We start from the raw sequence: 27212 nt of genomic DNA, 5'->3' as shown, positions 1-27212 counted from the left end.
TATGGCCACACAGCAAGCAGCTCCGGGTACAAGAATGCTAGGAGGAGAAAGACAACACATTGTGCTGTGTTTCAAGGATGCAGATCTAATGAAGAGAATCTCCTGTGTTAACACGTACCAACACACACAATAGAAACCATGGAAACTACTGAACCTGCTGCGTTATCTCTGGAGTCACGACACATTCACAAATGCATTCACACACCTTTGGTATTTGGCTGGATACAAGCAAGGATCTGCATACTACATGTTCTTACCTTTGTGTTTCTGTCATACAGCGGCCTTTATTACATGACTGAGGAGGACCAGGCCAACTGATATGAGAAGAATACACTGCCAAGGAATGTCGAGTCACATGCAGCAGAAAAGAAGGGAGGAGAGAGTATATTGAAAAAGAGTTGATGGTTGCCACAGTCAGAGGTAAGACAATTTGAAAAAGCATGGGAATCCCTCCTCGAAGATCATAATTGTACGTCTGAACTGTTTACAACATACCAACTGTACTGTACACGGTTGGAGAACAGTCATGTATGTGTGCACATTGCCTTTCAATTCTTATTACTTAAATGTAAAAAAATGCAGAATAAAAAATACCATCAATAAGGGGTTTCTTTATAGTGTTTTCCTTTTTGTCTAAATACTGCCTATAAGCTTGATCAGAGAGTGAAAATAACAACACAAGCGGTAATTCATGTTGTCCTGGTAACCTCTGACTCATATCATGCTCAAGCATGAGCCACAATGTTGTTTTATGGTTGAGTGCATGTTGCGCATTTGTGTAAGCCTGTGGTCACATGCAGTGGAGAGGTACAGAGGTTAACTGCTCTCTCATCTCCTCTCCTTTATTACAGTGACTGTAGCTTTCGGGCTGGCGGATGAGGATTCACATTTGTTCCCAATAAGAGGACGTCACTGCTCTCTGCAAATTTGGGGCAGTTATGCTTGAGGTCATGGTGGGCTGTGAGGGGACAAGGAACGGGTTGTTGTGGGGACATTCATGCCTACAACAATACGCCATGGTTGTGTTCAGCAGGCATGACATGGGAAATAATTTTAAACGGAATGAGGTACTACTCCGTTTCCTGCCTTTTGAAAGGGACACCGTGCTCTCTGTTTCTCTTTCTCCCTGCAGCAAGACAGAATTTCTCCAAGGTGAGTCATTAAGGTGTGTCCAAATTTGGTTTTGCGTGTGTGTAAGGCTTAAAGGGAAGGCCCTCTCCTTTGGCTTGGGTTAACAGGACAGTTCAGCTCAGCACAGCTCTCCTCGAAGACAGAGTTTGCCAACCCTGGTCCTCGAGTACGCTCAACAGTACATATTTTTGTTATAGCCCTGGACAGACTCACCTCATTCGGCTTATTGAGGGCTTGATGATTGGATGACAAGTTGAATCAGGTGTTCTTGTCCAGGGTTACATAAAACATGTTTACTGTTGGGGATACTCGAGGACCAGAGTTGCTTTAAGACACCTTTTTTAAAGCCCAAAAATATTGGTATCAGTTTAAAATAGGATTATATTTCACATTGCCCAACTGTAATTCTATTCTAGGCTAAAGATTCACATGATATAATGGCATTATTCTGTTAGAAAGTAGAACATGGAAATGTTCCAGATCACTAATAGGGTGAATGTATAGACTGATGTTTGCTCTCTCACCAGGTACAATAGGTAAACCCCTGCTATAAGGAACCCTAGCAGCTGCCTAAAGTGAATGGGAACGTCCTAGAGAGAAAACCTTCACTGGTTTAAAGAAGGGATTCTCCCATCTGAGCCTGGAGATACGATCATCCTCAAGGTAAAAGCCATGTTAGGCTGATGGGTCACTGCCAATTGTGTGTCACACAGACACATGATGTGTGTGTGTGTGTGGGTGGGTGTGTATGAATGAATGAGAGCAGCATTTCAACATTTCAATCAATCAAAGTTAGGACCCAGAATGAAAATTCCCAGAAATTGTGAGACCATGTTTCCATCTAGTGTTGACTTTGCGGTGGTGAAAAAGTGCTGACTACACTACATACAGTGCTGTAGCAGTTAAGGCAGACACGTTTCATTTCTCATTTCAAACAGCTGTTGTAAGAACCCATAGCCCATGTCCAACTCTCTAATACAAGAAAAGGAACCATTATATTCAGATTAAGCCAAGGAGCATCTGAGTACTGATAAAAGATGATATCAAACCTTTGTGAAAGACTTCCATATCTTGATGTATCCTGTGGTCTTTGTAATCTAATCTGTATAATTCCCCCGGTGAGCTAAGCAGTATTAACCCCCTTAACCATGTCAATCATCATCCAGGGGTGTTTGTGATAACTAATGACGGTGAGTGATTTTTGATTTGATTTGAGTGGCTGGAAGGAGGACAGCAGCAGAGCGGAGGGATGGAGAGAGGTACTAGTATTGGCTGATAAAAGCTGGCCTGGGTCCAGCGGCTCCTCCTGTCATTGTAATGCTGTGTACAATAATCTCCCTGCTCTCTCTCTCCCTAACACTAATTCTAACCTCAACCCTAAACACCCTAGAAATAGCATTTGCCCTTGTGGAGACAAACAAAATGTCCCCCAGTAGGTCAGATTTTTGTTCTTTTACTATTCTTGTGGGGACTTCCACACGTCCACACACACACACACACTCACACACACACACACACTCTTTTACGCTACTGCTACTCTCTGTTCATCATATATGCATAGTCACTTTAATCATATCTACATGTACATACTACCTCAATCAGCCTGACTAACCGGTGTCTGTATGTAGCCTCGCTACTTTTATAGACTCGCTACTGTATATAGACTTTCTTTTTACTGTTGTTTTATTTCTTTACTTACCTATTGTTCACCTAACACCTTTTTGCACTATTGGTTAGAGCCTGTAAGTAAGCATTTCACGGTCTACACCTGTTGTATTCGGCGCACGTGACAAATAAACTTTGATTTGATTTGAATTGATACTCAGTCAGTCAGTCTGTGGGGAAAGCCAGAGAGCTCTCGATGTGTGGCAGCAGCACTGTTAATCTATTGACATCAGGTCAATGGATTTATACCTAATCTAGGGATGAAGCTGTATTGTGTTTTGTATTATGAGTACAGTGTATATGTGTGTGAGCATGAGTCTGTGTTTTTGATTATACAAAGTCTATATTTGTGAATGTGTGTGTTTACAGCATACTGACTGTGTGTGTCTTTGTGATATACAGTGTGTGTGCCAGACTGCCAGGACATCTTGTGAGGTCACAGGTCAAGTGACATTGAGGGGCTACTGAGACAGTCTCAGGCAGAGCTGCTGTGGATCCAGAGACAGCTGTCAATCATCGCTGCCAGGAACTCCCATCACCTGCAGGCCAAAGGGAAGGTAAGGCTTAGCCCATGTGAGCTCACCTGTGGCCTTCTTCTGACTTTGCCTTGACCTTTTATGTTACCTTTTAAATATAACCCAAATGTTATGCATATCCTTGTTAAATGTGTTATTTATATGTTGTACTTTAAGTCAGTTGTCAATGTGTCCAGGAGAGGACAGTATATCTCACTGAAAGCACCAATGACCCAATGGTAAAAAGCAATGTCTGGATTCACCAATCAGAGGAAGAAACAGGGTGAAATCCATGATGACGTGTTATTAGCATCTTCAGTGGGTGTGGTTAAAAGGTCTTGTCAAATGACACCTTGCCTCCTCAGACTCATTTGCCTGTCCAATCCCAACTAGAGCCTTACAGGGTTTTGCATTGTGCCTGAAAACCAACTGGCTTATAAAGAACTGTATCTAAGGACGGAGAGAGAGGGAGGGAGTGTGTACTCTCAGAGCAGCTGGCGTTGCTAGGCAACAGAGTGGAGGATTTTTTTTCTTCTTCTCTCCCTCTCTCCAGCCCTGTAAAATAGAGAGCTGCTTATGACTAACCAATACCTGCTGCTGTGATATTGTAATCTCCCTAAAAACACCACTCTGCTTTTAGAGGTATGATCTGGGATTGGGGAGGGCTGAGAGGGCACTGTTGCTTATTTGTCAGTCAAGATGAAGGTGAGTTTTGATTGGTCTGTCCTGGTTAGTTTTGGTTTTTCCATTGGCCCATGTCCTCCAGTACTTTAAGGTAAGGGTATTTTAGGAGTCCAAGCAGAGCCAGGAAGCACACATCTCACTATACCAAACCTAGGATGAGGACAGGTGACATAGCAGTTCAAAAATAAATGCATGAAGGAATAGAAAGAAAAGAGAGAGGGACACATGTCAGTGTTTGAATGGGGGGAAGACAGGAATGATGAATCATTGCTAAGAGGATGGAAAAAGGAGCAGAGTTAAGTGATCCAGGGCAGTAATACATCGACCCAGTATACTCAGATCATGCCTTTCTCTATTCTAAAAAAGAGAGAGGAGAGTGAGAGAGATGGAGAGAGCGAGACATGGGTGTGAGGGCTGCTCAGGGACGACTGCAGGGAGGAGATGCGTGAAGAGGAAACGTTCATCCATGATGCAATCATTTACACATCAATGAGCTGAGATTTACACAGGCAAATGATATGAATGCTGACAACCTTCAATGGGTTTGTGTGTGAATTTTTGTGAGTGGGATGAAGAGGAGGGATGTGGACTGCACGGAGCATGCGTGTGCATCTGTGAGAGACAGGGAAGGGAGAGATCGAGAAAGGCTGAGAAGTAGGGGAGGGAGGGAGTTTGTCGTGATAGAGAACCTGCGAGCGCTACTAAGGAGGAGAGAGCGCGAGAGAGAGCGGGAACACAAGCGAGTAACTGAGAGATGGTGTGTGTGTGTGAGAGAGAGCCTTAGTGCGTCTGACTCTCGGGGCTGTAGACTGGACCAACCATTAAGCCTTTGAAACGCTCACGACGCACACACACGTAGGCACACGCCACTGCCGCGTCACCCCTGCCAGCCGGTAACGAGAGGGAGGATACAGTCGTTTTGAGACAAAGGGGGAACTGCCTTTGAGGTAGGGAGCTTTTTTACCCTATGCACCACTAGTGTTGTGCCACTGTCTCAGTGGGAATTGTTATTGCCATAACCTTCTGCAAAATGTAGCATACACATTTCTGCAAAAGCATGTGCACATACATGCATATGTAACGCTCTCACCACAGACTCGGATAGATCAGCATTGGAACAATGGTGAAAAGAACATCTCAGTAAACAAACTTGTATGGTATTGACTTGGTTTACACTAAACACACACACACACTCAGAAACTACAGTAGATGTTAGCCATGACACTCTTCTTCAATCCACTAAAGAGGAATATATCATGACTAACCAGGTGTGGTGTGTGTGTGTGTGTGTGTGTGGGTGTGTGTGTGTGTGTGTGTTTGTTTGCACACTTACATGCATATTTGTGATTTGTGCCCATGGACTTGGTTGCGTGGGCGATGCTGCTGTGTTGCAGAGAGAGAGAAGTGTCTGTCTGCTGTGTGCTCCTCCTCAGCTCTACTCTGCTCTGCTGCTTTGAGAGAGACTGCTATGGCTGGGACTGCAGCTCTGAAACACTCTGGGCTAGGCTAGGCCAGACTGAGTAGCTACATTAGGCAGGACCATGGCTAGATGGAGCTGGGAAGGCCTGTGGAGAGCTTGGCTACATGGGTCTACAGTCTATAGGACACCATGCAGGCTTTTGTGCGTCTATATAGGGCTAAATGGGGCTAGGCATGGCAAGGCAGTGCTGTGTGGGATTTGGCAGGGCCATATACCACTTGGCCCCGACTGGCTAGTGCCAGCTGGGCCTGGCACGGCTGTGGAGGGAGGGGAGAGGATAGGCTGGGTGAGGCTACCTCATGACTAGGGAGGTAGGCTGGGTAGGTAATTGCAGGGTTGAATATACCTGAGCAGATATGACCAGGACCAGGCTAAATGTTTTTATAGTGGATGACTAAGAGGGATTCTCTGTGTGTGGGTGGTTTTATGTGATGAGCTGGTATTACCTTCAAAATCAAGCTGCCTTTTACAATGACACGTGTTGGATGACAGGGTGACAACTGGCCTTGACCAGGAGCCCCATAGGACGGTGCACATTTGGCCCAGCGCCATCCGTGGTAGGGGGGGGCGTTTGGCCGGTGGGGCTTTCCTTGGCTCATCGTGCTCTAGCGACTCCTTTTGACAGGGCCAGGAACCTGTAAGCTAACTCCGGTCGTCAATTGAACGGTGTTTCCTCCGACACGTTGGTGCGACTGACATCCAGTTTAGAGAGCAGTGTGATAAGAAGTATGTGGCCAGGTGGATCATGTTTCAGAGAATGCATGACTCGACCGTCGCCTCTCCCGAGCCTATTGAGGAATTACAGAGATGAGCCAAGGAACCAAATTCAGGGAGAAAACGGGGTAAAAAAACAGGCTTGTGGCCATACCACCCTGAACACACCTGTTCAGGGTCGGACCTGGTTAGTACTGGGTCGGGAGACCGCCTGGAAATACCAGGTTCCGTAAGCTCAAAATACATATGACAAAAGAGAAAGGGTGACATGATGAGTTAAATGGAGAGAGAGAGAGCACCCCCCAGGCTGTGTTTTGGTATAGTAGTGTCTCAAGGCCACAGTGGGTGGTAAAGGTGGTGTTATTGAGGTTGACATTTGGCACATTGGATGTTGCAGCTAACAGACCTCAGGCTTTTTCCTACTCTCACTCTATTCTTGTCCATCTGCAATGAGGAAGGCTTTCACTAGGTTTCACTTTATCACAACCATCACGGACTGTGTCCCAAATGGCACCATATTACCTATATAGTGCACTACTTGGGTTCGGGTCAAAAGTAGTGCACTATATAGGAAATAGTGTGCCCCCCTCCCACAGATGATCCCGCAGGTGAAGAAGCAGGATGTGGCGGTCCTGGGCTGGTGTGGTTACACGTACTCTGCTGTTGTGATGACTGTTGGACATATTTCTCAAAAACAATGTTAGAGGTGGCTTATGGTAAAGAAATGAACATTCAATTCTCTGGCAACATCTCTGGTGGACATTCCTGCAGTCAGCATGCCAATTGCATGCTCACTCAAAACTTGAGACATCTGTGGTATTGTGTTGTGTGACAATACTGCACGTAATGATCATGCTGTTTAATCAGCTTGTTGATATGCCACACCTGTCAGGTGGATGGATTATCTTGGCAAAGGAGATATGCTCACTAACAGGGATGTAATCAAATTCGTAAATAAAATCTGAGAGAAATAAGCTTTTGGGATAAAACAACAAGTACTGTATCTAATAATGACCTAATAACCACATATTACATAGTAACACTACATGAATGCCTAGCATGTCAATAGCACAGTAAGTATAACAGCAAGGACTGTATATTTTTGCTGTTGTGTGTTTCTTTGCAATAGCCTACTATCTGTATATTATTCTTTGCAATAGCCTACTATCTGTATATTATTCTTTGCAATAGCCTATTATACAGATAGTAGGCTATTGCAAAGAAACACACAGGACTGTATTTAAATATTTAGGAAATAGGAAGTAGTAAAGAGTGACTAATCATCACACACAATATTAGTAGTAACATAATAATAACAAGAATGAACATTTACATAGAATACTATTACTCTAGCACATAACAACAGCGACATAACAACAGCGACAACAACTTACTTTGTTTTCACATCCCATGCACATACAGTATGTCCATCCACGCTCTGACACTGGAGAAAACACAGTTCAGGCCCAGCTAATACTTTACTCTTGAAATAGTATGCAATGGACCCGACTGGCCAGTGCTGGGTTAGCTAGGAGCATCTGACCTATCACAGGATGCATCAATGTATTGGCAGAGTGTGGAGTGCATCGGGACTGTTTGATTGGCTGAAACCACGAGCTGGAGGTGATCGATATCTGTCATGTGAGTGGGAGAGTTCGATAAAGCTGCGCCAGCCAAATGTAAACAGCACACACGCTGGAAATTAGTCCCACAGCGCCCTCGGCAGGGGGATTCTGTAACAGTTCTTGAAGCCGGTGTCTTACAGCCCAACTGGCTGGTTTTCTGATTGGGTGTACAATTGGCTGGCTGGTTTGATTCCTCTAGGACTGAATCCTCTAGGTAGAATGTTGTCCTGATAGTCATAATTTTTTTATATATTTGTGTTTTACCCCTTTTTTCTCCCCAATTTCGATCTTCTCTCATCGCTGCAACGCCCCAACGGGCTCGGGAGGCGAAGGTGGAGTCATGCGTCCTCCAAAACATGACCCACCTAACCGCGCTTCTTAACACCCGCCCGCTTAACCCAGAAGCCAGCCACACCAATGTGTCGGATGAAGCACCGTTCATCTGACGACTGAGGTCAGCCTGCAGGCGCCCAGGTCTGTTGTGACGCCTTTAGCATTGTGATGCAGTGCCTTAGACCGCTGCGCCACTCAGGAGGCACCCTGTTTGTCTTTTTGTAGATAGATGTGATGCTTTGTTGGCTGGTTGGATGTCTGATTCTCTGGTCTTAAATAAATCCTCTTAAGGATCCGCCCCTTTTTTTCAATTTTCGCCCAAAATGGCATACCCAAATCTAACTGCCTGTAGCTCAGGCCCTGAAGCAAGGATATGCATATTCTTGGTACCATTTGAAAGGAAACACTTTGAAGTTTATGGAGATGTGAAAGGATTGTAGCAGAATATAACACAATAGATCTGGTAAAAGATAATACAAAGAAAAAAAAAACGTTCTCTTTGATTTTTTGTACCATCATCTTTGAAATGCAAGGGAAAGGCCATAATGTATTATTCCAGCCCAGGTGCAATTTCGATTCTGGCCACTAGATGGCATCAGTGTATTTGAAATGTTTTAGACTGATCCAATGAACCGTTGCATTTCTGTTCCAAATGTTGTATCAAAACTGCCCAAATGTGCCTAATTTGTTTAATAATAACTTTTCATGTTCAAAATTGTTCACTCTCCTCAATCAATAGCATGGCATTCTTAAACTGTAAAAGCTACTGTACATTGGACAATGCAGTTAGATTAACAAGATTTTAAGCTTTCTGCCAATATCAGATATGTCTATGTCCTGGGAAATGTTCTTGTTACTTACAACCTCATGCTAATCGCGTTAGCCTACGTTAGCGCAACGCATCCGTCCCATGGAAGGGACACCGATCCCGAAGAAGCAATGTTGAATGAGATGTCTCACCTACAGTATCTATCTGTCCATCTGTCTCTTTTCCTGCTATATGAGCTGGTTGGTTGTCTGGTTGGATATATGTCTGTCTGGTTGACAGATCCACAGGCTGGCCGGTTTGTCTGGCTCGCTTCCTGCCTGGTTGGTGGCATGGCTGCTTGTGGCTGATTGTCTGGCTGTTGGTCTGTCTGTCAGGGGGGCTGCTGTGTGTGTGTGCCAGCTGGATGGTTGACAGACAGTCTTCCAATGGTAAGTGTAAGTGATTTGCACAGCGGTGTGTGTGTGTATGTCAGGATTAGGAAATCCTCCCCTGGAAGGTTTAGTTTAATACCCCAAACACATTCATAGTTCAGGAATAAAATAATAATAATAGCCTAGATAAAACAAACACTTGTGTTCTTGGCTTTTGGTGTTATTGTGGCGTGGTTCATGTAGTTTGAAGACCCTCCAATCAGAGGTCACTCAAGGGCCAAAGCCATTTTGTCTGAAAAGCTTTTAGAGAGACTGTAAATTGATGTTCTGACAAGCTTGTCTTTCAGAAACATTTTCCTCATTATACACTTTGATAATGAAACATTTCAGAGAGAAAGCTGTATCACAGAAGAGTGGGAGCTAGACAGAACAGGAAGAGGGAGAGGGAGACAGAACATGAAGAGGGAGAGGGAGACAGTACATTGAGTTCAGGCATCCTTTTAAAGCAATACACTACAAGTTGCTTTTGTCTAGGTGGATATGTTGCTTTTTATATCTCTAGATATTGGAGTGCCTGGGCGGGGTAAGTGCCTCGCTTAGGCGCTCAAAAGGACCACTACACCCCACTAGGGATTTCAAACGGTAGCTTCCCAACCTCCAGCCCTATATCATTCACCCATAATGCTTTGTGAGACGCCTCGACGTCACATCAGCTCGTCGGCCGGCCCTCTCTCGTTCTGTATCCTTCCACAGAGCTGTGTGTAGTGTAAGCAGGTCTGAGAAGTGTATCTGTGTTTTCTCATCAACTCCCATTAACACACACGTACACCACACACACACACACACTGTCACGCTCTAACTGTAGATTGCTTTGTATGTTTCTATTTTTGTTTGGTCAGGGTGTGATGTGGGTGGGCATTCTATGTTTGTATGTCTAGGTTTTGTATTTCTATGTTTTGGCCTGGTATGGTTCCCAATCAGAGGCAGCTGTCTATCGTTGTCTCTGATTGAGAACCATACTTAGGTAGCCTGTTTTCCCACCTTTAGTCGTGGGTGGTTATTTTCTGTTTAGTGTTTGTATCACCTGTCAGAACTATTTCGGTTATTCCTTTTGTTATTTTGTATTTAGTGTTCAGTTTCTAATAAATAATATGAACACGTATCACGCTGCACCTTGGTCTTCACCTTCTTCCGATGAATGCCGTTACAGAACCACCCACCAAAAAAGGACCAAGCAGCATGGTAAGGAGGAGAAGCGCTATCTGGAGAAATGGACATGGGAGGAGATACTGGAAGGCAAGGGACCCTGGGCACAGGCTGGGGAGTATCGCCGTCCGCAGGAGGAATTGGAGGCAGCTAAGGCTGAGCGGCAACAGGCACGAGAGGCAGCCCCAAAAAATGTTTGGGGGGGGGCACACGGGGAGATTGGCGGAGTCAGGCGATGGACCTGAGCCGACTCCCCGTGCTTACCGGAAGCAGCATAGTACTGGTCAGGCACCGCGTTATGCGGTGAAGCGCACGGTGTCGCCAGTACGTTCTCATAGCCCAGAGCGCTATAGGCCAGCCCCCCGCAAGTGCCATGCGAGAGTGGGCATCCAGCCAGGGCGGATTGTGCCAGCTCAGCGTGTTTGGTCTCCGGTACGCCGTTTCGGCCCAGGGTATCCTGCGCCGGCTCTGCGTACTGTGTCTCCGGGGCGCTGGGAGGGTGCAGTTCGCCCTATGCCTGCGCTCCGCCCATGCCCGGGCGAATGTGGGCATTGAGCCTAAGGGAGAGGTGCGAGTGGTGTGCACCAGATCTCCAGTGCTCCCCCACAGACCGGTTCAACCTGTGCCTGCACTCTGGAGGGTCCGGGCTAAAGTGGTCATCCAGCCTGGAGGAGTGGTGCCAAGGCTGTGCACCAGAGCTTCAGTGCTCCCCCGCAGCCCGGTCCATCCGGTGCCTCCTCCACGCACCAGGCCTCTTGTAGGTCTCCCCAGCCTGGTGGGCCCTGTGGCAGCCCCACGCACCAGGCTGTCTCTCCGTCTCCTCCCTCCAGGTTCTTTCTCCAGTCCGGAGCTGTCAGAGCCGCCCGTCAGTCCGGAGCTGCCAGAGCCGCCCGTCAGTCCGGAGCTGCCAGAGCCGCCCTCCTGTCCGGAGCTGCCAGAGCCGCCCTCCTGTCCGGAGCTGCCAGAGCCGCCCGTCAGTCCGGAGCTGCCAGAGCCGCCCGTCAGTCCGGAGCTGCCAGAGCCGCCCGTCAGTCCGGAGCTGCCAGAGCCGCCCGTCAGTCCGGAGCTGCCAGAGCCGCCCGTCAGTCCGGAGGCGCCAGAGCCGCCCGTCAGTCCGGAGGCGCCAGAGCCGCCCGTCAGTCCAGAGGCATCACTCACTCCAGACTTGACCATCAGTCCAGTGGCGTCCTCTAGTCCGGGGTCGGCGGTGAGGGTTCCCGCTCCAGAGGCATTATTAAAGTGGGCCGAGCTAGAAGTGGAGCGGGGTCCACGTCCCTCACCGGAACCGCCACCGCGGAGTAATGCCCACCCAGACCCTCCCCTATAGGTTCAGGTTCTGCGGCCGGAGTCCGCACCTTTGGGGGGGGGGTACTTTCACGCCCTGACCGTAGATTGCTTTGTATGTTTCTATTTTTGTTTGGTCAGGGTGTGATGTGGGTGGGCATTCTATGTTTGTATGTCTAGGTTTTGTATTTCTATGTTTTGGCCTGGTATGGTTACCAATCAGAGGCAGCTGTCTATCGTTGTCTCTGATTGAGAACCATACTTAGGTAGCCTGTTTTCCCACCTTTAGTCGTGGGTGGTTATTTTCTGTTTATTGTTTGTATCACCTGTCAGAACTATTTCGGTTATTCCTTTTGTTATTTTGTATTTAGTGTTCAGTTTCGAATAAATAATATGAACACGTATCACGCTGCACCTTGGTCCTCACCTTCTTCCGATGAATGCCGTTACACACACACCCACACACACACATACACACACCTCCCTGAGGGGATGGAGTGTTTAGAGGGAGTCATGAGGAGACGTGTCCACTGGAGGGTGGCTAATTTCAGCAGGCAGGGACAGAGGCAGCATCAGTGTTCCCTTGAGTCAGCTGTCACTTCAGACTGGCCTAACTCTGCCCTGGATCCCTAGCTCCATGCAGTTGCAGCCACAGTCACAGCCCCATCCCCTCTTTACTGTATGACAGGCCCTGGGGAGGAGGCTATGCCTGGACACACATGTCATTATGTGAGACTGGCAGTTATGACATTGTGTTTCTTATGTCCTCCTGTACTGCCGTCTCAGGAAAGTCGTTTGCTCTGTAGCCCTGGTAGATGCTAAAGAAAACTTGAATTTGGGGTATTGAAAACATATACAATACTGTTCAAAAGTTTGGGGTCACTTAGACATTTCATAGTACATTAGAGTGTCTAGTTTGAAAAAGAGATGCCTCATAAGTCCTCAACTGGCAGCTTTATTAAATAGTACACGCAAACACCAGTCTCAACGTCAACAGTGAAGAGGCGACTCTGGGATGCTGGCCTTCTAGGCAGAGTTGCTAAGAAAAAGCCATATCTCAGACTGGCCAATAAAAAGAAAAAATTAAGATGGGCAAAGGAACACAGACACTGAACAGAGGAACTCTGCCTAGAAGGCCAGCATCCCGGAGTTGCCTTTTCACTATTGACGTTGAGACTGGTGTTTTGCGGGTACTATTTAATGAAGCTGCCAGTTGAGGACTTGTGAGGCGTCTGTTTCTCAAAATAGACACTCCAATGTACTTGTTCTCTTGCTCAATTGTGCACCAGGGCCTCCCACTCCTCTTTCTATTCTGGTTAGAGCCATTTTGCGCTGTTCTGTGAAGGGAGTAGTATACAGCGTTGTACCAGATCTTCAGTTTCTTGGCATTTTCTCGCATGGAATAGCCTTCATTTCTCAGAACAAGAATAGACTGACGAGTTTCAGAAGAAAGTTATTTGTTTCTGGCCATTTTGAGTGTGCAATCGAACCCACATGCTGATGCTCCAGATACCCAACTAGTCTAAAAAAGGCCAGTTTTATTGCTTCTTTAATCAGAACAACAGTTTTCAGCTTTGCTAACATAATTGCAAAAGGGTTTTCTAATGATCAATTTATCTTTTAAAATGCTAAACTTGGATTAGCTAACACAACGTGCGATTGGAACACAGGAGTGATAGTTGCTGATAATGGGCCTATGTAGATATTCCATTCCATACAAGATTAACAATGTCTACACTGTATTTCTGATCAATGATGCTATTTTATCGGACAAAAAATTAGCTTTTTCTTTCAAAAACAAGGACATTTCTAAGTGACCCCAAACTTTTGAACTGTACTGTATTTTCCTGTTTTCACCCCTTCATCTCCTTCAAATAATAATGGATTGCATTTATATCTTCCTTGGTATAATAACTTCTTGAGGCTGAACCACTCGACAACATCCGCTGAAAAGGCAGAGCGCGAAATTCAAAAATATTTTATAGAAATATTTAACTTTCATACATTCACAAGTGCAATACACCAAATTAAAGCTTAACTTCTTGTTAATCTACCGATCATGTCCGATTTCAAAAAGGCTTTACAGCGAAAGCACACCATATGATTATGTTAGGTCAGAGCCTAGTCACAAAAAACATACAGCCATTTTCCAGCCAAAGAGAGGAGTCACAAAAAGCAGAAATAGAGATAAAATGAATCACTAACCTTTGATGGTCTTCATCAGATGGCACTCATAGGACTTCATGTTACACAATACATTTATGTTTTGTTCGATAAAGTTCATATTTACATCAAAAATCTCAGTTTACATTGGCGCGTTATGTTCAGTAATGTTGTGCCTCGAAAACATCCGGTGGATTTTCAGAGAGCCACATCAATTTACAGAAATACTCATCATAAACTTTGATAATAGATACAAGTGTTATGCACAGCATTAAAGATATCCATCTCCTTAATACAACCGCTGTGTCAGATTTAAAAAAAGTTTCACGAAAAAAGAACACCATGCAATAATCTGAGTACGGCGTTCAGACACAAAAACAAGCCATACAGATACCGCCATGTTGTGGAGTCAACAGAAGTCAGAAATAGTATTATAAATATTCACCTACCTTTGATGATCTTCATCAGAATGCACTCCCAGAAATCCCAGTTCAACAATAAATGTTTGTTTTGTTCACAAATCCAAACTGACGAGGTGCGGGCAAGTCCAGGCGAAAGTTCAGACGAAAAGTCCAAAAAGTTATATTACAGTTCGTAGAAACATGTCAAACGATGTATAGAATCAATCTTTAGGATGTTTTTAACATAAATCTGCAATAATGTTTCAACCGGAGAATTCCTTTGTCTTTAGAAATGCAATGGAACGCAGGTCGCTCTCACGGGCGTGACCAGCTCATGGCATTCTGCCAGACATCTGGTTGAAACAGCTCTCATTCTCTCCCCCTTCACAGTAGAAGCCTCACACAAGGTTCTAAAGACTGTTGACATCTAGTGGAAGCCTTGGGAAGTGCAATATGACCCCATAGACACTGTATATTAGAAAGGCAATGAGTTGAAAAACTACAAACCTCAGATTTCCCACTTCCTGGTTGGATTTTTCTCAGGTTTTCACCTGCCATATGAGTTCTGTTATATTCACAGACATCATTCAAACAGTTTTAGAAACTTCAGAGTGTTTTCTATCCATATCCACTAATACTATGCATATATTATCTTCTGGGCCTGAGTAGCAGGAAGTTTACTCTGGGCACGCTTTTCACCCGAACGTGAAAATGCTGCCCCCTATCCCAAATAGGGATGGCACCTTTTGCAGTGCCCCTGGGCAGTGGGGTCTCCTTAGACCAGATGGAGGAGTTTGTCACTGTGTCCTACTAGTGGCCCTCTAAATCTAGAACACATAAAATGCCATCTATTCTCCAGAGCTCAGCATATTGCACCATATCTGCTTTTGATCAGTTAGGTTTCCAGATAACCAGCGGTTTGGCCCTTCAAGCCATTGGTTAAGTCCTAATCATATTTTATCATACTCTTTATTGCATTTATCTTGATCACAATCTATGTCCTCAGAGAATGTATATTGTATAGATTAGCGAGTGTATGTCTTGTTCCTTTATGGCATATGGGTCTTTATGGCAAGCTCTCATGCATAGCAAATGTGTGGGTCTGGTGAGCTGTGGCACTTTGGATTGTGCAGTCAGGAGATTGTGTGGAGGTAAAGTGAAGAGCAAAGAAAAAGTAAGGAAAGGAAAACAAGGGAAGGGGTGGAAGTCCTCTGGGGCTCCTCCTGGTCCAGGAAGGTGCTGTAGCCGTTGTCCTGGCAACAGGCCCACTAGCAAGATAGGGACAGATTCGTAAAGGGAAACTGACAGACCATAATGGCTTCTTGCTGTTGCAAGCCTCACTTGTTCCAAATCAATTTCACCCAATGGAGATGTAAGGCGGAGATGGCAGAGATGTGCAGAGCACCTTACTGTACACACGCTAATGGCTTGTCATTGGCCAACACGCATAGGCCTAAAGCCTGGAACATGCTTCCTGGAATCCATGTGACTTGATGGTCAGCTGTTATGTCCATCCAGTATCTTAACGCTCTTATGGTAATGACCACTTCACTGACATGCTCTCCATATTGCCATAAATCAACTCATGGAACAATTATGAAATATGTAAATGTGCTATAAATAATTTACAGGGAAAACTATTATGCTAGCAGAGTGAATAGTGTTTGCGTGTGTGTGTATGCGCATAAACCTGTTATTACATCCACATTGTTGTGTTATGGTTAAACAACAGTTCATTTCGTAACTCGATGGTCCTTGTGCAGGAGGAATTCTTGCTCATTCCAGCTTTGTGAAATAGAATGGACATGCCACATGAGTCACCAGAGGCTGGGTTGCCAGAGTGGGACTGTGTTATAGTGATGGGTTTTCTAGATTGGGGATGCTGGAATATATATTTTCATTTTTCCATTTTAGTCATTTAGCAGATGATCTTATCCAGAGCGACTTACAGGAGCAATTAAGTTTAGGTGCCTTGCTCAAGGGTACATCAACATATTTTTCACCTAGTTGGCTTTGGGATTCGAACATGCCCCCTTTCAGTTACTGGCCCAGCACTCTTAACCACTAGGCTACCTGCCACCCCAAATATATACACTACATGAAAAGGTATGTGGACACCTGCTCGTCGAACATCTAATTCCAAAATCATGGACATTAATATGGAGTTGGTTCCCCTTTTGCTGCAATAAGAGCCTCCACTCTTCTGGGAAGGCTTTCCACTAGATGTTGGAATATTGCTGCGGGGACTTGCTTCCATTCAGCCACAAGAGCATTAGTGAGGTCGGGCACTCATGTTGGGCAATTAGGCCTGGCTCGCAATTGGCGTTACAGTTCATCCCAAAGGTGTTCCATGGGGTTGAGGTCAGGGCTCTGTGCAGGCCAGTCAAGTTCTTCCACACCGATCTCGACAAAGCATTTCTGTATGGATCTCGCTTTGTGCACGGGGGCATTGTCATGCTGAAACAGGAAAAGTTCTTCCCCAAAATGTTGCCACAAAGTTAGAAGCACAGAATTGGCTATAATGTCATTGTATGCTGTAGCGTTAAGATTTCCCTTCACTGGAACTAAGGGGCCTATCCCAAACCATGAAAAACAGCCCCAGACCATTATTCCTCCTCCACCAAACTTTACCGTTTGCACGATCCATTGGGGCTGGTAGCATTCTCCTGGCTTCCGCCTAACCCAGATTCGTCCATCGGACTGCCAGATGGTGAAAGGGTCCAACGGTCCAACGGCCCCAGAGTCCAACGGTGGCGAGCTATGCACCACTCCAGCTGACGCTTGGGATTGCGCATGGTAATCTTAGACTTGTGTGCAACTGCTCGCCATGGAAACCCATTTCATGAAGCTCCCGACGAACAGTTCTTGTGCTGACGTTGCTTCCAGAGGCAGTTTGGAACTCGATATTGAGGTGAGCACAGACAATTTTTACACGCCAAGCGCTTCAGATCTCGCCGGTCCCGTTCTGTGAGCTTGTGTGGCCTACTACTTCACGACTGAGCCATTGTTGCTCCTAGACATTTCTACTTCACAATAACAGCACTTACAGTTGACCGGGGCAGCTCTAGCAGGACAGAAATTTGACCAACTGACTTGTTGGAACGGTGGCATCCTATGACGGTGCCATGTTGAAAGTCACTGAGCTCTTCAGTAAGGCCATTCTACTGACAATGTTTGTCTATGGAGATTGCATGGATGTGTGCTTGATTTATACACCTGTTAGCAACGGGTGTGGCTGAAATAGCCAAATCCACAAATTTGAAGGGCTTTTGTGGAGCGATGGGTAACGATGCTTCGAGGGTGGCTGTTGTCGATGTGTGCAGAGGGTCCCTGGTTCGAGCCAAGGTAGGGGCGAGGAGAGGAACGGAAGCAATACTGCTACATATATATACAAACACTCAGTGTACAAAATATTAAGAACACCTTCCTAATATTGGGTTGCACCCCACCTTTTTTGTCCTCGGAACGGCTTCAATTCATTGGGGCGTGGACTCTACAATGTGTCAAAAGCGTTCCACAGGGATGCTGGCCCATGTTGACTCCCACAGTTGTGTCAAATTGGCTGGATGTCCTTTGGGGAGTGGACCATTCTTGATACACAGGAAACTGTTGAGCGTGAAAAACCCAGCAGCGTTGCATTTCTTGACACAAACCGGTGTGCCTGGCACCTGCTACTATACCCTGTTCAAAGGCACTTAAATCTTTTTGGAAAAAGCAGGTGTCTTTAAGGTTTTGTACTATGTAATTGTGAATAATTATGCGTGAGAAAGTTACAGACGCACAAATAAACATACCCCCAAGATATGCTAACCTCTCATAATTATAATAACGGAAGGTTAGCATGTTATAGGGGGGGTGATATTTATGCCTCTAACTTTCTCACTCACCATTATTCACGATTCATTCAGGATTATCCGTAATCATGGTAGCATCCACATTAATGTAGAAGTGTTTAGAAACACTCTATTCTTATTTAGAATAAAAGTGACTCTAAAATGACACAATACATTATTTACCATTAATTTCTATTGAGCACAAACTAATCTGAAACACAACCAAAGCAAACAGCAAATGCATACAATAAGTTTGTATAGTCACAAGCTTGATGTAATTATTGCATGCCAAGAATATGGGACCAAATACTAAACGTTTGACTACTTTAATACACATAAGTGAATTTGTCCCAATACTTTTGGTCCCCTAAAATGAAGGGACTATGTACAAAAAGTGCAGTAATTTCTAAACTGTTCACTCGATATAGATGAAAATACTCTCAAATTGAAGCTGACAGTCTGCACTTTAACCTCATAGTCATTGTATCTTTTCAAATACAAAGTGCTGGAGTACAAAGTACTGTCCCAATACTTTTTGAGCTCACTGTAGCTCAGTATTTTAATTATTTATTTTATCCAGTCATTATTGCTCTAATTTATCAAAGGTGGCAATGTCGGACCACACTGTATATGGTTTGAATTTAAATAGCAACTTTCTACCTACTAAGGGACTCAAAGTACTTTACATAGTAAGGGGGAAACTCACCTCATCCACCAATATGTGGCACCCACTTGGGTGATGCACGGCAACCATTTTGTGCCAGAATGCTCACCACACATCAGCTAACACAGTGGAGAGGTGAGGCGTGATATACAGTATGCCTATCTATCTATCTATCTATCTATCTATCTATCTATCTATCTGTCTATCTGTCTATCTGTCTGTCTGTCTGTCTGTCTGTCTGTCTGTCTGTCTGTCTGTCTGTCTGTCTCCCTCCCTCCCTTCTGTGACGGACAGGGCATAGCAGGAAGAGACCCTGCATGAGGAATGACCTGTGTGTCTTTAAGGAGGGTCTCGCTCCCGCTAGAAGGCTACAGCTGTCTCCCAGACACAGTCCCCATGGCAACGCCTCTTCTGTGCGAGCCCCGGCACAGCCCCCTCAATGATGGTCCTCATGATGATAATAATAATATGGATGCTAACTGGAAAAACTGCTAATTAATAATAAAGGCTTATAACAGTGTAGTGCCAGGGTCATAATTAGTGTCAATAATGTGTGTTATTCATATGCATAAAGACATAATCACTGGTTTAAAATATCCCAATAAAAGACCTTATATTGCAATTCTATTGAATCTACTCGCCCCCAGGAAATTAACATTGTTTTGGTGAATGCTTCCTAAAGTGATTTCGGTATGGTCTGCATTGGCTGAGGTCTCCATCCTCCCTAATTGAATTTGACCCAGACAGAGCAGAGCTCATTTAGCTCTCTCTCTCTCTCTCTCTCTCTCTCTCTCTCTCTCTCTCTCTCTCTCTCTCTCTCTCTCTCTCTCTCTCTCTTTTTTAGGCTGCCTCCATAACTCCATTTTCCTCTCCAGGAGACTGCTAAAAGCACAGCACCATTTTCATAGAGGAAAAAATGTATAGGACCGACACGATTCCTCTATCCCACAATGAGATATACAGTAGCTGTATCGTGACAGAAAGGAACAGAAAAGGGGGTAACCCATGAATTATTGGGTTAATTAAGCAATGGATTGAGGGCCTACGAAGGCCCACCACTCCTCTACCAAGTCCCATGCAGTCTGGGTGTAGCCAGCCTGGGTACTGAGTTCAGCTGGATGCATGGTTTGTGTTGGCATTAATCAAAGCGGACTTGATCCAGATCTGAACGGACTGAGCCAGCCCATAATCAAATCAGAGGCAGAGCAGAAGGCTCATTGCTGGCACATAGGCTAAGTAATTGAAAGGTCAGTTGAAATATATAACCACCTACTTACTGTACCTACCTACCTGTGTGTGTTTGTCTGTATGTGGGTGTTTGTGCGTGCGTGCACATGTGCGTGCTCCTATAATTAATACTATTTTGAAATAATTGATTTATATCTGATAAAAATTTTGTCCCAATTCACCTGCACCTGTCCAATAGCTGTTCCCGGGTTTCCATTGTAAAGCCTGTCTTTTCCATATAAGTGTTTTATCTTCCATTTGTAAAATAGTTTAACCCACATATTTAAGTAGGTTGTAGGCTTTTTGAATGAAGACAGCTTTTAATAATGTAACTGATTTGGACAAGATCGTTTAGTTTTCCTCCAAAACTTTGGGGATGGAAAAATGCTTTCAGTGCAAACTTAAATTACTAAAACCAGATATATAGTATGTACAAAAAGTATGTAGATATTTGACCGATATATTTTAAATTAATATAATCTTTCGGAACTAACAATCACCAAAATAAAGCCAGGGAGAATAGAAAATTCCCAAAACAATGCATTTAGCAGTAATTATGTTATTATTATGTTTGAGCAAAAGAACAGTACTAGCCATGGCAAAATGCAAAGAATTATAGGAAATTAGCTTTCAAACTGAAACGTGTTCTCATCTCCATGGCAAAATGTGTAGAATAGCAGGAAATTAGCTTTAAAACTGTTCAAATGTATTTCTGCTACATAGAGAAATGTGCAGGGAATTAGCTTAAAAATGCAAACATTTCTCTACACCACTAAGATAGGGGCATCTACATTGTTCTCTAAAATTTAGCCACGCCGACAGGCCAACCGCACACATCGCCACACCCTCTGCCATGCCCACCACCTAAGCCCTTTTTGATACAGAAAAAACCCTGGCTTGTTAGCAAAGAAGTGGTAAATATCCCTAGCATGATAAAGCAGAGAAAATGGAGGGTGGGGGGGGGGGGTCGTTATGCTTTTCAGTGTATTACTTATGATAGTCATGGGGTTGGGTGGGGGGGGGGGGTCGTTATGCTTTTCAGTGTATTACTTATGATAGTCATGGAGTTGGGTGGGGGGGGGTCGTTATGCTTTTCAGTGTATTACTTATGATAGTCATGGGGTTGGGTGGGGGGGGGGGGTCGTTATGCTTTTCAGTGTATTACTTATGATAGTCATGGAGTTGGGTGGGGGGGGGTCGTTATGCTTTTCAGTGTATTACTTATGATAGTCATGGGGTTGGGTGGGGGGGGTCGTTATGCTTTTCAGTGTATTACTTATGATAGTCATGGGGTTGGGTGGGGGGGGTCGTTATGCTTTTCAGTGTATTACTTATGATAGTCATGGGGTGGGGTGGGGGTCGTTATGCTTTTCAGTGTATTACTTATGATAGTCATGGGGTTGGGTGGGGGGGGTCGTTATGCTTTTCAGTGTATTACTTATGATAGTCATGGGGTTGGGTGGGGGGGTCGTTATGCTTTTCAGTGTATTACTTATGATAGTCATGGGGTTGGGTGGGGGGGGGGTCGTTATGCTTTTCAGTGTATTACTTATGATAGTCATGGGGTTGGGTGGGGGGGGGTTGTTAGGCTTTCAGTGTATTACTTATGATAGTCATGGGGTTGGGTGGGGGGATCGTTATGCTTTTCAGTGTATTACTTATGATAGTCATGGGGTTGGGTGGGGGGATCGTTATGCTTTTCAGTGTATTACTTATGATAGTCATGGGGTTGGGTGGGGGGGGTCGTTATGCTTTTCAGTGTATTACTTATGATAGTCATGGGGTTGGGTGGGGGGGGTCGTTATGCTTTTTCAGTGTATTACTTATGATAGTCATGGGGTTGGGTGGGGGGGGTCGTTATGCTTTTCAGTGTATTACTTATGATAGTCATGGGGTTGGGTGGGGGGGGTCGTTATGCTTTTCAGTGTATTACTTATGATAGTCATGGGGTTGGGTGGGGGGGGTCGTTATGCTTTTCAGTGTATTACTTCTGATAGTCATGGGGTTGGGTGGGGGGGGTCGTTATGCTTTTCAGTGTATTACTTCTGATAGTCATGGGGTTGGGTGGGGTGGGGGGGGGGTCGTTATGCTTTTCAGTGTATTACTTCTGATAGTCATGGGGTTGGGTGGGGGGGGGGGTCGTTATGCTTTTCAGTGTATTACTTATGATAGTCATGGTGTTGGGTGGGGGGGGGGGTCGTTATGCTTTTCAGTGTATTACTTATGATAGTCATGGGGTTGGGTGGGGGGGGTTGTTAGGCTTTCAGTGTATTACTTATGATAGTCATGGGGTTGGGTGGGGGGGTTCGTTATGCTTTTCAGTGTATTACTTATGATAGTCATGGGGTTGGGTGGGGGGGGGGGGTTGTTAGGCTTTCAGTGTATTACTTATGATAGTCATGGGGTTGGGTGGGGGGGGTCGTTATGCTTTTCAGTGTATTACTTATGATAGTCATGGGGTTGGGTGGGGGGGTCGTTATGCTTTTCAGTGTATTACTTATGATAGTCATGGGGTTGGGTGGGGGGGGGGGTCGTTATGCTTTTCAGTGTATTACTTATGATAGTCATGGGGTTGGGTGGGGGGGGTCGTTATGCTTTTCAGTGTATTACTTATGATAGTCATGGGGTGGGGTGGGGATCGTTATGCTTTTCAGTGTATTACTTATGATAGTCATGGGGTTGGGTGGGGGGGTCGTTATGCTTTTTAGTGTATTACTTATGATAGTTATGGGGTTGGGTGGGGGGGGTCGTTAGGCTTTCAGTGTATTACTTATGATAGTCATGGGGTGGGGTGGGGGGGGGGGTCGTTATGCTTTTCAGTGTATTACTTATGATAGTCATGGGTTTGGGTGGGGGGGGGTCGTTATGCTTTTCAGTGTATTACTTATGATAGTCACGGGGTGGGGTGGGGATCGTTATGCTTTTCAGTGTATTACTTATGATAGTCATGGGGTGGGGTGGGGATTGTTATTGTTTTCAGTGTATTACTTATGATAGTCATGGGGTTGGGTGGGGGGGGTTGTTAGGCTTTCAGTGTATTACTTATGATAGTTATGGGGTTGGGTGGGGGGGGTCGTTAGGCTTTCAGTGTATTACTTATGATAGTCATGGGGTTGGGTGGGGGGGGTCGTTATGCTTTTCAGTGTATTACTTATGATAGTCATGGGGTTGGGTGGGGGGGGTTGTTATGCTTTTCAGTGTATTACTTCTGATAGTCATGGGGTTGGGTGGGGGGGGTCGTTATGCTTTTCAGTGTATTACTTATGATAGTCATGGGGTTGGGTGGGGGGGGGGTCGTTATGCTTTTCAGTGTATTACTTATGATAGTTATGGGGTTGGGTGGGGGGGGTCGTTAGGCTTTCAGTGTATTACTTATGATAGTCATGGGGTGGGGTGGGGATCGTTATGCTTTTCAGTGTATTACTTATGATAGTCATGGGGTTGGGTGGGGGGGGGTCGTTATGCTTTTCAGTGTATTACTTATGATAGTCATGGGGTGGGGTGGGGATCGTTATTGTTTTCAGTGTATTACTTATGATAGTCATGGGGTTGGGTGGGGGGGTCGTTATGCTTTTCAGTGTATTACTTATGATAGTTATGGGGTTGGGTGGGGGGGGTCGTTAGGCTTTCAGTGTATTACTTATGATAGTCATGGGGTTGGGTGGGGGGGGGTCGTTATGCTTTTCAGTGTATTACTTATGATAGTCATGGGGTTGGGTGGGGGGGGTTGTTATGCTTTTCAGTGTATTACTTCTGATAGTCATGGGGTTGGGTGGGGGGGGTCGTTATGCTTTTCAGTGTATTACTTATGATAGTCATGGGGTTGGGTGGGGGGGGTTGTTATGCTTTTCAGTGTATTACTTATGATAGTCATGGGGTGGGGTGGGGATCGTTATGCTTTTCAGTGTATTACTTATGATAGTCATGGGATTGGGTGGGGGGGGGGGGTTGGGTGGGGGGGGGGTTGTTAGGCTTTCAGTGTATTACTTATGATAGTCATGGGGTTGGGTGGGGGGGGGGTCGTTATGCTTTTCAGTGTATTACTTATGATAGTCATGGGGTTGGGTGGGGGGGTCGTTATGCTTTTCAGTGTATTACTTATGATAGTCATGGGGTTGGGTGGGGATCGTTATGCTTTCAGTGTATTACTTATGATAGTCATGGGGTTGGGTGGGGGGGGTTGTTAGGCTTTCAGTGTATTACTTATGATAGTCATGGGGTTGGGTGGGGGGGGGGTCGTTATGCTTTTCAGTGTATTACTTATGATAGTCATGGGGTTGGGTGGGGATCGTTATGCTTTTCAGTGTATTACTTATGATAGTCATGGGGTTGGGTGGGGGGGGTTGTTATGCTTTTCAGTGTATTACTTATGATAGTCAAATAATCCTTTGTTGAGTTTTAAATAAATCAAAAGACAATGCACGTGCTGAGAGATGTTTATCATTAAGAAGCAGAATGGTCAGGAAAACTGTAGATTTCTCATTTCCAAACTGATATACTGTCATTTTCTTGTTGTGGAGTCTTGTTGTTATTGAGAAGTGAAAGGGTAAAATACTGTGGGCCTATGCAACACTGTATACATTACTCAGTGTCTAAGTCAATGAGAGCGAAATAACATTCTCAAAACAAGAAGTCACAGATTTTGCCCAGTAGCAATGCAAGGGTGACTAGTCAGTATATCCACATGGATGATGATGTCCATAGAGGGTTCAAAGGCCACGGCTAGCCAAAGGAAGGGGCTATCTGAATTTAGAAAGCCTTTACTACTGCTTGTCCAAATAGCTGTGTTACATGGCCCACAAATCAACACAACTTAGGAAGTGTTTTTAGTTACGTTGCCTTGGGAACTGCCTGTTCCTGTCCTCGAGCTATTAATGACTGAAATGAACCCTCGAAGTGAGAGAGCTGGAAAAGCAGACCCATTTCAGTAATACCACCTGTTCTTTCAGTCAAATTCAGCAATACAAATTTCTTGTCTATTTTCTATAGAATCTCAGCCATATGAATCTTATAAGCCAGATCTAAAGCAAGGAGCAATATGTGCAAAAAATATGACACCATTGAAATGTAGGGCCTTCCTGGATTATTTCAAACCTGACTAACCAGATTAAGTCGTTTTGGACCCAACACCACTGGGCACACACGCACACTGATTAAGGCATAGAATTATGAGAGGAAGAAGAAGGTGTGTGTGTGTGTGTGTGTGTGTGTGTGTGTGTGTGTGTGTGTGTGTGTGTGTGTGTGTGTGTGTGTGTGTGTGTGTGTGTGTGTGTGTGTGTGTGTGTGTGTGTGTGTGTGTGTGTGTGTGTGTGTGTATATTTGCTCCGATTCAATTTGTGTTAAATCTGAGAAGATTACTAATTCAATTTGCCATCAGCAAGCATCAAAACACACAGCAGATTATTCAACCGATCCAGCATGTTTTAGGTTCGGGTGTGCACTGCGCATCATGCGCAAATGATTCTTATGTCATACTCTCTTATGACTTCATATTCTTTCTTATTTTCTTCCTCTCGTTCCATCGTTCTCCTCCTTTGCACCTCAGGATCTTGCTCAATGCTCAGGTGTGTGTGATCAGCATTTTTCACATTTCAAAAAAGTTGTTTGTCTTGCACGCATGCACACACACACACACACACACACACACACACACACACACACACACACACACACACACACACACACACACACACACACACACACACACACACACAGTGTATGCAGAGGAACGTAATCTGCATACATACAGACCCCAGCGACAGACAGAGAACTACAGTATGTGACTACAATCAAACAGGTTCCACCCATTCTGCAGTCACCGACAGCATACACTTTTAGCATTCTAGCAGTTAGCATTGTGTGTTTGCTTGTGTGTGTGACAGAGAGAGCAGCATCAGTCAAGCACTGCCCAATTAGCCCCACCCCATACACAATGCTACTCCACAGCTAGAGGAGGAGGAGGGGAGGAAGGGAGCGGAGGAGGGGTCAATCCACCCTCAGACAAACCCCTCAGCAACTATCTCCAGCTTTCAGACAGTCAGTCAGGTAGTGAGGCAGTCAGTCAGGCATCCCACTGGAAGCCCAGCCCCCAGCAGACAGGCAAGCAGGGCAGCTTCCTCCTCGTAGGACTACTCCCGATGTTGCAGTACAGCCCTCTGGAACTCTACTGCTGCTAGTAGGAGATTAATTCAGCAAAGGGGATTCTGGAGCTAGCTGCACAACCAGAGAACCTGAGAGAGAGAGGAGGCAGAGAGAGAGAGAGACAGAGAGAAGAGAGAGATAGTCAGGAGGCAGAGAGATAGAAAGACAGGAGGAAAAGGGGGACAGAGAGTCAGGGGGTGGAGGAATGAGAGAGGGGGAGGAAGGGAGGGAGAGACGCAGGCCTAGGCGCTGCTGCTGCTGCAGCCGCCTGACATTTAGCCACCCAAGATAATAGGAAGAAAGGAACACTAGCAACATCTCAGTCACAGAGCTACAATGCTACTGTAGCTAGCCAGTAGACACGGTAAATACTGCTCCTTATCACCACTTGGCCTCCCCCAACAACTGCATAGTATCTATCTTTCTCTCTCTTCTCATCTTCTCATCTCCTTTCCTCCCTCTCTCTATCCCTTGGGTGTCTTGCCTGTGTTTGGCACATGTGTGTGTGGCTATGTCTGTATGGCAGCCATGTGTGTAGGCTGCATTGTGGTTTTAGTGTGGCACATGCAGCTCTGTGGCTGGCTGAGGGAAGCTTCTCCCATGTACTATGCCGGAGGAGAGCTGGGAGATGGAGTGCAATAGTACATCAGGGACGCTGGGCACTCCAGCATTGTTAGCTCTGCCTCACTGTACGCTGCCACCCGTTTCTCATAGCTGTGTGGTCTGTGTGGTCACTTAGGCCTGATGTCACCTACACTCAATTCAATTCAATTCAAGGGTCTTTGTTGGCATGGGAAACATACGTTAACATTGCCAAAGCAAGTGAGGTAGATAAGCAAGGAGGGGAGTGGAGGAGGGGAGATTGGGTGGGGGAAATGCAAATAAGAAAGTACTATAGAGACAATGGTGTCTTTTCCTGATTTTGGAGGTTGGTTGTGTGACATGAACCTCTCCCTTTTCCTGGCCGATGTGTTGGAGACGATGGGAATCTCCTCAGCAGAAATGT

At 45.2% G+C, this 27212-nt stretch overlaps 1 protein-coding gene across 1 annotated transcript in view; it reads left to right on the top strand.

Annotated features, from left to right (window-relative positions):
- Nucleotides 1–823: 823 nt before the first annotated feature.
- LOC120026447 (RIMS-binding protein 2-like) overlaps nt 824–27212 on the top strand; it is a 79844-nt gene continuing 53455 nt past the window's right edge. The window contains exons 1-3 of the mRNA XM_038971310.1: nt 824–1152; nt 1659–1794; nt 3199–3353. The gene's annotated coding sequence lies outside the window, so the exon portion shown is untranslated. The remainder of the gene's footprint in view (nt 1153–1658; nt 1795–3198; nt 3354–27212) is intronic.

The sequence above is a fragment of the Salvelinus namaycush genome, chromosome 31 (genome assembly GCF_016432855.1).
Source record: "Salvelinus namaycush isolate Seneca chromosome 31, SaNama_1.0, whole genome shotgun sequence".
NCBI lineage: Eukaryota > Metazoa > Chordata > Actinopteri > Salmoniformes > Salmonidae > Salvelinus > Salvelinus namaycush.
Note: the sequence above shows the minus strand (reverse complement) of the source record. Positions and strands in the feature narration are given on the sequence as shown.